The 14872-nt window shown below is 39.9% G+C and overlaps 1 long non-coding RNA gene across 1 annotated transcript in view; it reads left to right on the forward strand.

The window, feature by feature from the left end:
* Nucleotides 1-13475, forward strand: part of LOC145394942 (uncharacterized) — a 41057-nt gene extending 27582 nt beyond the window's left edge. Inside the window, exon 5 of the long non-coding RNA XR_013896521.1 lies at nt 13145-13475. This is a non-coding gene — a long non-coding RNA (uncharacterized LOC145394942). The remainder of the gene's footprint in view (nt 1-13144) is intronic.
* Nucleotides 13476-14872: the final 1397 nt, after the last annotated feature.

Raw genomic sequence — 14872 nt, forward strand, 5'->3', positions numbered from 1 at the left:
GCTGAGAAAGACGTCTGGAGAAAGAAAAAAATACGATAGCTGAGAAAGACGTCTGGAGAAAGAAAAAAATACGATAGCTGAGAAAGACGTCTGGAGAAAGAAAAAAATACGATAGCTGAGAAAGACGTCTGGAGAAAGAAAAAAAATACGATAGCTGAGAAAGACGTCTGGAGAAAAAAAATCCTGTGACGAAGAAAAACGTTTGAAAAAAAAAATACCAAAGAAAAGTCTGGAGAAGGAAAAGATAGAAATGACGTGATTGTAGTAGTAGTATTAGTAGTTATAACCCCATGCTCATCTGAACGAAAACCCGGTGGACTGCAGGCTGAGTTCCCATCCTCCGGCAGTCCACCCATACTCCTTTCCGGGGACAGGGAAGTAGTTGAGGGACGTTTGTATGGCCAGGCAATTGAACCGCCCTGTTATACCGATGCCACCACTTGAAGGCGTCCCTCTCCAGCACCAGTGAAAATAAAAATAACAATAATAATAATAATAATAATAATAATAATAATAAAGATACAGCATTCTTCTGAGCTAAGCAGTTCGACTCCTCCTCTTCAACCCAATGACGTGTTTTCCATTTTCTTCTTGCTAAAGCACCTCATGACAATTTAATGCGGATATAAGGAAAATTTTCGACCTATAAGGGGTTGATACAGCGTTCATTAACCCCTTCGCTGCCCCACACACACACACACACACACACACACACACACACACACACACACACACACACACACACACACACACACACACACACACACACACACACACACACACACACACACACACACACACACACACTTAGCCTAAATGAGTTGGGGCCAGGCTAATTAACATTCATGGCATTGCAGTGAGGGTGACACAAAACAAATCTGATATTTCTAGATGCTACTGCTTTCCCTATTTTATGCGTGGGAATACGGGATGATGATGATGATAGTGATGATGATGATGATGATGACAGGAGGAGGAGGATGTGATGATGAAGATATACGGTAATAATGATGAGGAGAAGGTGGTGGTGGTGATGGTGGTGATGATGTGATGATGATGATGATAGAGAAAGAGGAGGATGTGATGATGAAGCTATAATAATGATGGAGAAGGTGGTGGTGGTGGTGGTGGGTGGTGGTGGTGATATGGTGATGATGATGATAAAAATGATGATGATGATGATGATGATTTACAGGATATCAACAATGGCACCCCGACAACGAGCTGTGAACAGGGCCGTATTATAAATGGCTTTGAAGTTTCCGTGACATCTCTTCCATAGCTATTTATTCTACACATTGCGTCCCTTCTAATTTACTGACGCAGATTAAACTTAATTAATTTATCAAAGGAAGCTCTGTCGATATTAAAAACGATGAAACACAGGGGATGATAGATTATTAAGGTGCAATAAAGAAAACAATTCGCTGAAGGAAAATTGTTAAGTCCCAAAGTTAAGAGTCGTGTTACCCAGCAAGGCGATAACAACTATAGTTCGTTCACTTTAAATTGTAAGAGAGTTTCGTCCTTTGGCAGCCGCTTTCGTTCGTTCAATAGCAGAATAAGACAATACTACAGCTCTATATCCTTCCCATATATATTTTTTTTTCCAAGATTAACTTCATATAGACGGAGTGAGGGCAATCTTGAGTTATTAAAATAAACTTAAGATCATTTTCCTGTCGTAACTAAGGCTTTTTTACATGCAGGAGAGACAACGAAAGTACAGAATCTTCCTATATCTCTTGTTCTTCCTGTAAAATGTATATAGGTGGCTTGGAAGGCTCCGTAGCACCTTATCCTCAGCGATTAACTTTTGCTTATGACACGTTTTTATCTGACTGTACCTTGCTTATAATTAAATCGATGGTAATACCTAAAACAAAAGTAATATCAAGACGGAATACATAATAAATCGCAAAGAAAACGATGCTACGGAACCCCTAATGCCAGAGAGAGAGAGGGGGGGGGGGAGGGTGATGTGCTCGTGACTCCCACACCGTTACCATGGCAACCACTGACCTGGCCAACGTCACACTCTCCAGTCACCCTCATTAACCCCTTCACACCGAGGACGTCTCAGGGTATAGCTTTAGCTTAATCTGTCTCCTGAAGATTTTATTGAGAGGGAGAGAGAGAGAGAGAGAGAGAGAGAGAGAGAAGGCTATAATTATCTAACCCCTCCAGTTCGAAGTCTCTCCTAAGCTGGACAGAATAACCTGAGGAAAACAATAAATAAATAATAAATAAAATGGACATAAGCACATCAAACAAACATGGTTACTTATTTCAGCCTCTCTCTCTCTCTCTCTCTCTAACATACGATTCAGTTCAGTTTAGTACTAGAGGCCTGTGCTATGAGGCTTAAAATATTTACATTCGGTAGCCAGAATACATTAAATACAATACCCCTCTAGCGACAAGTAATACAGATATTCAGAAATGTATCACCAAAGTCGGTATTCTCGTCGGTTAAGGAGGCACCCTAACACCTCTTCCTAAGCGATTTATTTGTATTATTACACTATGTTATCGTCTTCTGTGTTAAAATTATTGCAAGATCACCGTACTCTTCGTAAATAAGGTTCAAAAGGATATTAACCAGCAGTATTCAAAAACAAATCGCAAAGGAAGCGGTGCTACGTCTTTAAACGGCCTATCACCACAAGATCTGTTCTGAACTTATGATGGAACTCTGCTATACTCTGTTCACTTCACCTTGGCCTAAAATTGCCATTTCTTCATCATGAATATATATACCTGGTATATACAGTATATACCGTATATATATATATATATATATATATATATATATATATATATATATATATATATATATATATATATATACCGGTAGGAAATATACAATACATACACACATATATGTAACGGTATGTATATAAAACAATAGATTAACACTAGTCACGAAGAAGTGCCACGAAAAGGATGTTGAGCGACAGTATTGTCATTAGGCAACTGCCACTGATCTACGTGAAATATGCTAGAAAAAAGGATGAAAATTCGGGCAGAGAGAGAGAGAGAGAGAGAGAGAGAGAGAGAGAGAGAGATTGAATTAACCCCTCAAGTCCGATGACACATTTTCCATTTTAACTTTGAGGTCAGGAAACTTTTATTCGAATTTAGGGGAGAAGGGGGGGAAAGGGGGACGGAGGATTCGATACAGCATTCCCACACCTTTTCAAAGTTAGAGATTCTTCTGAACTTAAAGGAAATTGTCTGAGGAAAATACATATCATTGTTGTGAAGGGGTTTGGCTGGTACTGCGTCTCATCCCTAAAGTTTGAACATCGTCCCCAAAGTGAGGAAAATCGTCTGACTGTCGAAAATAAAATAAAATAAGCATAAAACAATAAGCTCATGGAAAGTCTATAATGGTCTGTTCTATGCCTTCCGTTAAACCCTCTCATGCACGGGGTAACTCTCCTGTATCAGGCCTGTTGTATTCCAGCCAAAAGACTGTAGTTATGTGGTTATTCAGTTGTGCATGAGTTACAGGATCCTCACCGTTATTACCGTTACTACTGTTACCGTTAACCCTCTCACGTCGGGATAACTCTAGTGGGACTTCTGTTTCTGCTAACCTAACGCCTGACAATTTTATTAATCTATCAGAGGAGTTTGAGTACCAGTATATAAGTTACCCATCATTCAATTTATCCAACCATCCACCTATCCATTCATCAGTCCACCCATCCATCCATCCATTCACTCAAATATCCATGCACCTACCCAACCATCCAGCCCTCCACTCAACCAACCACCCACCTATTCATCCATCCACATAACCATCCATCCATCCACCCACCCAACCATCCATCCAACCACACAACCATCCATCCATCGTTCTTCCTCCTTTATAACTTCATCAGTCCATCCAACCATGACTGTCCTTCTTATCACCTCACCCATCCAACCATCCATCCATCCATCCATCCACTCCCTTATTACACACGGGGTCCCTGAGTGTAATAATCCAATATAACCTCTGTGCAAGAAGTCCTGAAGGTCTGTTTTACCCTGTCCTCACTACCCCAGTAATGGCAATCGATAGAGAGGAGGGAGGTATGAGAGGGGGGGAGGGAGGAAACGGATGAGAGAGAGAGAGAGAGAGAGAGAGAGAGAGAGAGAGAGAGAGAGAGAGGGGGGGAGAGTGAAATGATGTATCAGCGGGAGGGAGGAAGTGTGGAAACGGTTGAGAGAGAGAGAGAGAGAGAGAGAGAGAGAGAGACGGAGAGAGAGAGAGAGGGGGGGGAATGAAATGATGTATCAGCGGAAGGGAGGAAAAGTGTGGAAACGGTTGAGAGAGAGAGAGAGAGAGAGAGAGAGAGAGGGAAATGAAGGTATCAGCGGGAGGGAGGAAAAGTGTGCAAACGGTTGAAACGAGAGAGAGAGAGAGAGCAAGGAGTCAAAGCAAATAGTAAATGTGTGCAAGGCGTATAATGTGTAAAAATGAGAATGAACAAGGACGAAGTGAGACAAAGGATAGGGAACAATGCCAGAGAGAGAGACAGACAGACAGACAGACAGACAGACAGAACAGACAGACAGAGACAGACAGACAGACGGACAGGGAGGTCACAGAATTTAGTAAATGGGCGAAAGGATGTAAATAGAGAGAGAGAGAGAGAGAGAGTGAGAGTGATCGTATGGCTCTCAGCCAAGTTGTTGACTCAGCCTTGACAGCTTCACTCTCACGCACTTGATCTCACTTTACTCTACGCACTCTATCTCACTCACCCTAATCTATGCATTGTCTCACTCACTAATATACCCATTCTATCTCACTCTAACTTACGCACTCTTACTAACTTTCGCCATGTATATAATTATCACACTTTTCAACTCACGCACTTTGTCTAACTCACTCACTCTGTATCAAGTACTTTAATTCACCCACCCTTTCATGCACACATTCACTCTATCTCACTGTGGATACATTAAACACACACACACACACACACACACACACACACACGAGGAAAGCGTCGGACTGGTAACCTATCCCGTCACAATACAGCCGACGAGATCCACTACAAGTAATATTCTGCGCGATCACTGAAATTCGAAACAGCCAACCATATAAAAATCAGCGTAGCCCACTGGTAAATTCAAACTACTTAGATCAATATAAATCCACTCATTCAACGTCAGGTCTATATCGATCAAATCATACTCCGCTTCTGCAGGTCTGTTTCCTTGTTTCAGGACAATTTGGGTACAACTGCGGACATAAATACGGTACTGATCCACTTAACAATAAATAGCAAGCAAGTCATCTTTTTGAAACCTATTTGGAGACAATAATAATAATAGTACCGTAGTAGTAATAATAACAATATAATAACCTATAATCGTTCGACCAAAAAAGTGGAATTATATTAATGTTCTCGACTATGCAATGAAGTCAGCTAGTGTTTGTGCAGGTCCCTTAGTTCCTTTCAGTCCGGTGACGTGGTTTATTACGTGTTTTGTTAATTTATTCATACTATCCCACGACGACTCTATTCAGTTTGGGGGAGACCTTTTGCAGTGATGGGATAAGTGAAAGCTACAGTTAAGCTATCCATTTCAAAAAGCTTCGTCATAACTGAATAAAATCGTCTAAAAGTAGAAAATAAAAAAAAAAACAGGGAAGGCTTAGATTTTTTAGTCCACTGAGATCCTAAAAGTCACTTCAAACTCACTTAAAGGTCACTTACAATTCACTTAAGTCATATCAGGTCTCGACGTTATTTCCGGCCTTATCAGCGCTTCCACACACCATGCACCGCAGGGAAAACATCTGATACCGATATATATTGGTGCTCCTGTCAATGGGTTTATCTGACAACGCGTGCAGGCCTCAAAACGTCCATGCTATTGCTGGTGAAAGGTCAAGGCAGACTTATAGTGGTCATCTGGACACACACACACACACACACACACACACACACACACACACACACACACACACACACACACACACACACACACACACACACACACACACCTACTGTATACGAAACGTTCACTCAGCCTACACACACACAAATGCCATAATCCTACCCGTTTCCTCAGAGAGAGAGAGAGAGAGTAATGTGGAGGATAGACACAAACCCCACTCACCCCTTCACTACAAGAGACCATAAATCGCCTGGTGGAAGCAAGAATAAAGCATGTCATAGGAGTGAAGGGGCTAGTCTGTCTGTTTTCATCTGACGGAACTGAGTCACTTATGATTTGAAAGTCGTGGTAGGCCTAGTTCAGAATTCGCTGAGCCTTGGGTCTGAGATTCGAATGAACCTCCTTGGTTACTAAACAAACTCATCCTCTAATCTGACTAGGCCATCAACAGAGCTGAAAGGCGTTACGGATCTTTGCTAACTAAAAATAAATAAATAAATAGCTGAACGATACACAGTGGTTCATAGGTACGCAGATTTAATATATATATATTTTTATGTATGACTTGGTACGATATGTCACGAAAGAACTTAAAAAAAAAAAAAAAAATGGCTTCCTGATATCTGTTTGCGGCTGAATGGTTGTTGTGGATTATTGGTTCGGGGAGAGAGAGAGAGAGAGAGAGAGTGTGTGTGTGTGTGTGTGTGTGTGTGTGTGTGTGTGTGTGTGTGTGTGTGTGTGTGTGTGTGTGTTTGTGTTCAGGGGGGTGTAGATAAGCGAGAAGTGGGACCTACAGGGTGAAGTATAACCTATGAATATCAGCGTTGTCCTCATCTTGTACGGTTTGGGTTAATTATTTCGTCTCAACATTCAAGGGGTTGAGAGAATTTCAGTAAGAGCAAAGAAATAAATAAATAAAACTAAAATACACTTAATGGAGTGGGTGAGGTGTAGAGGGGATATTTTGCCGGTGAAACTGGATGGGAGAAGGGGCCACTGTGGGTTGAGGTTACTTCTGAGGGATAAAACTTCTGGAAAACCAAAGTGGAGTAGAGAAGAAATGGACATGAAGAGTGGAGACGAGCGGGCGGGACTGGCTGGAACGGTGGGCTATGAAGTAAAGAAAAATGTGAGTTGTACGTCTGTCAGTAAGGTACAAATCAAAGTTAGAGTTCGATCGGCAAGGCAAGGAGTGTGAAGTGGCAGGGTTTGCTAAGAATGCGGGAGAGGATGGGGGAGTTAACCTGATGAAGACTGGCGTTATGTAGGGTTATGTTAATCATGGGAAGGTTTATTGCACAGATTTCTCCCAGAACTGTGGTGTGTGTGTGTGTGTGTGTGTGTGTGTGTGTGTGTGTGTGTGTGTGTTGGGGACCGAAGGGACAGGGATGGTTTGTGGTGGGTTGTAGAGCTAGGAGGGTGAACATCGGAAGTCTACATTTTACAAAAACTTACGCAGTAGGTTGGATTTTGAAGTGTGTTTTGAAGGTTTAAATCAAAGTTATCTTCACAGAGCATAAACTCCTCAAGTAAGCACATATTCCTCCCGTAGATCAGGGCTTATGCGACACAAGGTTAAGTTCTCTAGTCAAAGAAGGAAAAAATCCCCTCCGGAACTCTCACCCACAGGTCTTGGCTATGTAACTTAAATATGTGTGACCCCCCTCCTTTTCCTTTCCCATCAATGAAATCCTGGTCATCCTTGGAATATTATAACCTTGCTAATTTTTACCAGAGATCATTACTTCATACTTTACTTGTTTTCTACTCCATAGGCCTAAACATCAACCATGAAATCTCTCTCTCTCTCTCTCTCTCTCTCTCTCTCTCTCTCTCTCTCTCTCTCTCTCTCTCTCTCTCTGAAGAACTAATCTGATTATATGATTTACAGTGACCCTGTTTACTGGATACTATATACTTAACAACACCAAATATATAATGAAAATAGAGCAGTGAGTTTCAATTTCCACAGCGAATCCCTGTTTACAGACACACCCCATGTGTGGGTGCAGGTACTTATTATTATTATTTTTTTTTTTTTTCGTTTTCAGGTGGGTGCGTTTTTTACCTAATTCTCTTTAGTTAAGTCCGTTTACCAATTCTCGTTATTTTATTTAACAGTTTTGCTACTCCTGTGGCAAAACTGTTTTCTGCTTAGCTTCTTAGTGTTCGCTTTCTTATGTTTGTTCACTGGATTTTGTCTACTGTATACTAAATATGCACATTTCGTACGTAGTTTTCGTGTAGCTATGATTAACCTACGAGTACTTCACTCGTTTGTTTACCTGCTTACTCAGGAGGCTTTTCCAATGTAATCGTGGCATATCCAACGTAGTTTTGTGACTGACGGCCTTCCAATTAAAGCTGAGAGGGCGAAGGCACCAGTAGGCTATAAGCGTGCTCGTCCCTAATATGTATTTATGGAACACAAGTAACTGCCATATAGGTGATGTGCCTGCATCCCTCAGTACAGTGTATTAGGCTAGTCAGCAACCACATAATAAATAAACAGAATAAAACAAGTTCTGCCATCATCATTTGCATTCTAACAGTAACCACACAGAAAGGTCAGCCATGTTCAATCAGTTTTCGGGTCTTTCACGTTTTTGCGCTCCGTTTTGTAACCATTTCATTTTTGCCCACTGACTCCCACGATGAGTATACCATTTTGTAACCTTAATTTCATTTTCGCCCACTGACTCCTCATGATGGTTATGCCATAAAAGTTAATTGTCGCTCACTCATCCACCCATTTTTGCCTTCGTCACTCAGACGTGTTCGTGTTGCTGGTTGTAATCGAAAATTTGTGGCATGCAGAATTAAACAATAATTTTTGTTTCACATAACATTTTACATTCATCGTGAAAACATAATCATTTTAAACACTATTATGTCTACGGTGCAAGAAAATATTCGGTTGTTACACTAATTGAAGTACCGGTATTCGGTTTCATAACTGGTAAGAAAATTACATTCCAACCGGCCTCCGAGGCGAAGATATATGGTAAAGAAAACAGTTACAGAACTTAAAGTAATGCGATGGCTGAAAAGAAAGAAAGAGCATACGAAACGACCCTATGTATATCAGCTGAATAATATTACATTTGTAGACGTAACCGCTGGCAACAATCTGAAAGCTTAGCTATATAGCCGTTTCGTTACATTATCAATGGGAAAAAATGCGATAAATTAAGTAAAGTGAAAAGAACTGAAACAGCCCTACACCGGATAATCTAATAAACTGGTCTGAAATAAAGAGAAAATTAGCATTTATTTTAAAGGTAATAGTAATTCCTAACTAACCTATTTCGCGTTGCAAAAAGAGAACATAGTATTACAGCACTACAAAAAGTACATACAGCCTACCGTAATGTGTCCACTTGGTACATCATCACATGAGGAATAAAACTGTTGCTAATTAAATAATGTGAGACAAGTAAAAGAAAAACTTACCTGCAGTGTTTAAACTAACAAAATATAGCTATACGGCATATAAAACATACTAATAACACTGGGAATTATAGCTTAACCTAGACATGTCACAGAAAACCACAAATAGGTTTGCCTCCACTACGGTCACGCATGTCTAATTTTTTTTTTTTTTTTTTTTTTTGCTACTACTAAAAAATCTGATTAAATTTAAGACATAATAGTTAGGGGGTTAATGAATACTAACTCCTTCAGTTCAAAAAGTCTGTTCCTTAACTCTGTGGGAACAGCAATAATAATGTCACTGTACTGAGGGAGTAATACCGTGAAATAATAGTGTACGCAATACATCCTATTATATATTCAGTACGAGATAAGGCAGGCATTATATTACTGAAATGGAAAATTTATTAGGAATAAACTCGGTAACGAAATATAATGCAATACCTATGTTAACTGTTGCTTTTCTGACATGGACAGCCTATTATTATAAACTATACAGCCACAATTCAACCTTCCATTGCCCACTGAGATTACAGAGCTCAGTGGTATTGCCCCATCAGAAGTGTACGGGCCCAAGGCTTGATTATTCAGTCCAGGAAGCTAAGGCAAAGGAACGAGACACTGCCCATGAGCGGTACGCAATGAAATACTTGAACCCTAGGACCTGAACCCTTATTAGCTATATGGTTACCATCAAACGTAGTGAGGGATTTCCTAAAGTACAGAAAATCATTGGGCCTGTTACTCTTCGTTGGGTAGTTACCTACTGTGGCGCACTACTTAAATTTAAAGCATTATTTATATAACGTATTAACCATTTCACTACCATGATGTATTACTCTTGTCAGATTACCACCACATAATTCGACGGCGGAGTTCGACTTGTAACAAAGACGTTGATTACGCTAATGTATTTCTAGGTTGAAACCTTTTCACTAAACATACCGAAACTATCTGGTGGCAACAATTTATGTTGTATAATAATTCATGGCAGTACAGTGGCTGAATCCCTGAAGAACATGAACATTATCAACTCATTTTTCTTTATGAACACACATTATAGCAACATTAAAATAATATGAACCACGACATTACTCTGTAAGAGAAACATACAGGTATCACATTTTAAAGGTCGACTTTAACACTACGATACTCGTAAAAAAAAAAAAAATACTGCTAATGTTCAAAATGATTACTGCTTATTTTATGATAAAACAGAATATTGCACCACTTTTGTACAGACAACTACAGGCTATTTTTGAAATGTAAAATAAAATGTAGCGTTTGCACCGCCTGAAAAATGTCATTTCATAAAATGTATATCAACCTGAGGGTTCTCGAGTGACATTCTTTAGGCCTACAATTGTCTTAAGTGGAATACTCCATAACCACGTCCAACACACACACACACACACACACACACACACACACACACACACACACACACACCGAAAATAGTTTCGAATATGCATGTCTTAAACTTGACACCCAGCCAAACCAGACTTTACCTGTTTGAGTTGATTCACATAATTGTTTGATGGGAAGAGTTCAAGAGGTGGAGAACGGTGTCTTGTAAGTGTGTGGGTGTGTGCAGCTGGGAGGGCAGTTTAACTCCTGACTTTTAATGACACAGTGATATATTATTTCTAGTGCGTTCCATTCATTCTGCTAGTTTTTCCTTCCAGGTTTGTTTTTATTTTCACGTTACGCCCTTTTGTCTTTTCTACTTCCAAATTTCCTTTCATCATTGCTTGGTTGTCCACGCACATTTCATATTTTATCCAGGCCAATAAAACTTTAAGTGCAATGTTAATGGTCTTGACGGTAAATTGCATTCTAAATAAAAGCATCATGAACGTTTTCTGGATCTGATCAAGGCAGGTAATCTGTAAACAGCACTTGCATAAACGCGCTTTTTCCTCGCATGCATTCTTTTTGGTCTGACACTAAAACTTCTATAAACCTGCGTGATCTTGTCTAATCATACACTTTTCTAAAAAGTTGACACTTTCTCGACTAATGAAAAATGTCTTGCATACGAAAAACGTCCAAAGGTAAGTAATTTTTCCTCGATGGGCACAAATATAAGCGAAATATAACGCGCAAATTCCCTCCTTTACATCGCCACCTCAACTGGAACTCTGAAAGGATTAGTTTTAGATTAGGAAGCCGAAGTACTCGATCCGTGGCGTTCACAGTTCCTGAATATCATGTGGCGTTCACAGTTCCTGAATATCATTGGCCAACCAGGTCACATGATAAAACTCTTTCACGTCATTGGTCTCTTCAGATACCCGTAAGTAAAACGAGCGCTGGCAGAATGACGATTATAATTTCAATCAACTATCCCATAAAGCAAATTTAGACAAGAAATTACCACACGTCCGATTATCAGCGTGAAGAATTTACGGCAGATAACAAAATTATGTACTGTGAGCTCGTCTGTCGGAACTGTGTGTATATCTGCCTTTTTTCTTATCTTTTTGTTATTGTGTCATTTCTTTCTCTCCCCAGCGACTATTTCATGGTTCTCTTCCTTAGTCGTGGCTGGAGGGATTTTCTGTTTGAGCGTCATTTACCACCCATCGTTATCAGCCTGCCTCTGCCATTGGTATCTGGGGAATATTAATTAATGGATAATCTTTCGCTTTATTGATTCTGTAATAGTACGAGGCATCTGATTGTTATCTTCCATCGCCACTGCTCCCTGTGTTGCAACAAGAGTGAGCAGACTACAATCTCTCTCTCTCTCTCTCTCTCTCATAATTATAATGACAATCGAAAATTTTATGGCTGAATGGACGATGCTAGGTTAATGACATAGATAATATCTGTTAAGACATGTTGGAGTTTAAGACAGTTTTCTGTACCAATAATGGCTGTATTAATGAATGTTTTCGTCTGTTTGTTCGGTGATTATTAGTGATGTTTAATTCTTCTTTCATCGATTGTTTTAACTGTTTTCGCCTTTTCACGACTAATACAATGCTGTTAATTTATGCAGGATGTTTCACTGCTCTGAGACCCTAGAATAGTATTAGTATTATCTATTATTAATGAACGGATCTGACTGTACATACAGAGTTTTGTGTCAGCCAAATGCTGCATCTGAAGTTCCCCGACATTTGAAATAAAAGAGAAATATGACGGAAATTATATATTTCACCAACGCGACGCTGAGCGGGCATCACTTGGCCAGCTGCAATGCCTCTGTGATTATGTAGTACTAAATAACTAACCTCCAATTTTTAATTCTCCTAATAAAACTTTTTTTTTTTTTCTGGCAATGGGGTCACCGTAAAGGAAAAGGATTTAAAAACAAGCCTCGCATACTCCAGCTAAAAGAAGGCATTATTATACTAGGCAAAATTCAACCATTTCAGTTATTGAATTCCAAGGAAAATCGCCAGCTCGAAACTCTAGACAATGGAAAATCGCTAGCCCGAAACACTGGATTCATTTACATTTAAACGATTAAGGCGATCGTTATCAAAATTTGAATGTAACAGAGGACAAATTCTAAAGAAGTAGAGAAAATGAGCTTCAAGTTTCAATTCAATTGGGTCACGAATAACAAAGATATTGAAACTAGTCTGGGGCTTCAGAGTAGTGAATCATCCAATATTGTACGTTTTTCCAAGCTCTCTGAATCCTACCTCACACATCCTTAACTGGGTGAAAGAGCTAGATTATTATTATTATTATTATTATTATTATTATTATTAATATTATTATTATTATTATTATTCTTTCATCGACTTTTGTTTTTCCGTCCCGACCCCTGATTGCTTCGCTTGCCTCTCCACAGTAACACCTCCGAAGCACCTCCCACCTACGCAGTGACCACCTCCCGCTGCCGCCCACCTACCCAGCAGCAGCAGGTGTGCAGTAGTCGCGCCACGCCCACACACCACCCATGACTGAGGTCCACGCACGCCCACACCTCCACCACCACCACCACACTCCTCCCTCACCACCACCACCACCACAATCACCATCATCCCTCCACCGCAGATCAACAGAATCATTTTGTAGGGAAGAAATTCGGGGTTTTGTGGCTGGACGGAGGGAAAGTGAGGTGTTGGCGAAGTGGTGGAGCGGTGGCGAGTTATCTCCACCACTCAGTAGACTGATATTAACCTCTCCCGTCTCTCTCTATTTCCTCTCGCTTTCCCTTTCTCCTTCCTCCTACTGCGCCTTCTCTGTTATAATCTTGGGGCTGTAGTTTTTAGAGAAATAGTTACGTATGGATTATATTGGCATCCATTTATTCAGAATTTTCACAAATAATTCCAAAGCATGATGTGTATGTGGTGTCGATCAGTACCTTTGAAATATAATCGCCCGAAATTTTATAGAGTATTTCAGTCTTCATAGAAGAATACAGTAAGAACGAGGAAGTGAAATAGAGTTTTTGCATTTAAATGGTTACGAGAAATCTGTCTCTTTCACTTCTGTTAAATTTGTGGTGTGTGTAAGAAAAGTCGTTTAGTCTCATTTTCACAGCTATCAGATCTAATCTATAATCCGTTTGTTTTCATCACCTGGTCTGCTTAGGGCAAATATGTATTCTGTGGGCGGTAGTTTTCGAGTTACATGATTATAAGATTGTGTTAATTCCATTCTCGCGGTCTTCACTAATCATTTATTAATACTGGCTATATACTGGAGGATCTGAGAAGGAAAAATATCCTTATCAGAACCAAAAATTATTTACTATGGGTACAAAAACGTTTGTAATCCAGAGCAATACTGTACGTGAAAAATGCATCCCATAGGCTTTACTGTTTGCCAAAGTATCGGCCGTGCGGAGGAGGTAGTGTGTGCGTGTATATGTGTGGTTGCGTTGCGTCAATGTAATTTATTCCATTTAGTCGGTAGTTTGGTGCTGGGTGTGGCAGCGTCTTCAATAACCATCAGAGATCTTATAATAACAGTATTAATTAATTTCAGCCATTGTAGTGCTTGTCACTCTCCCGAACCACTGCAGTAACTGTTCAATGCGTGCACATTGTCCAGCAGTGTGCCTTACATATTTGGTGGAAATTTTCAAAATACCGTTTTTCACGAAAAGACTAAAGTCTGAAACAAAGCATTAAACGTCTAATAAATTCAACATTTGGAGGGTTATATTGTGGTTCAAGGTTATAATGGGATATAAGTTTGCTCTGGCTTGAGTGGCCTTCCGTGACGAAGACATAATTTCCCTAAAAATACATTATACTTGATAATGTAATATGTAACTCTGATCTGAATGTTTTAATAATCGTGTAGTTTCAGCTCCTACCATGCTTGGCATTTTAATAGCAGATAAGCCTCTTAGGCACTCCCAGAAATAAGGTCATGGCTCTACATTGACACTCCCATATATGGAAATCTGGTTGCTCCAGTGGAAGGACCCCTAAGAGTCAAGGGGTTAGTGAAGTCTATATCTTGCAGTTCAAAGGGCTCTTTAAGCAAAGGAAAATTAGCTTTTGTAAGAATAATATACAAAAGTTATCCCAAGCATTACTGGAACACCCACAGCTACGTGGTA

This window comes from Coenobita brevimanus, chromosome 29, assembly GCF_032717465.1.
Source record: "Coenobita brevimanus isolate Jiangsu-jjx chromosome 29, ASM3271746v2, whole genome shotgun sequence".
NCBI lineage: Eukaryota > Metazoa > Arthropoda > Malacostraca > Decapoda > Coenobitidae > Coenobita > Coenobita brevimanus.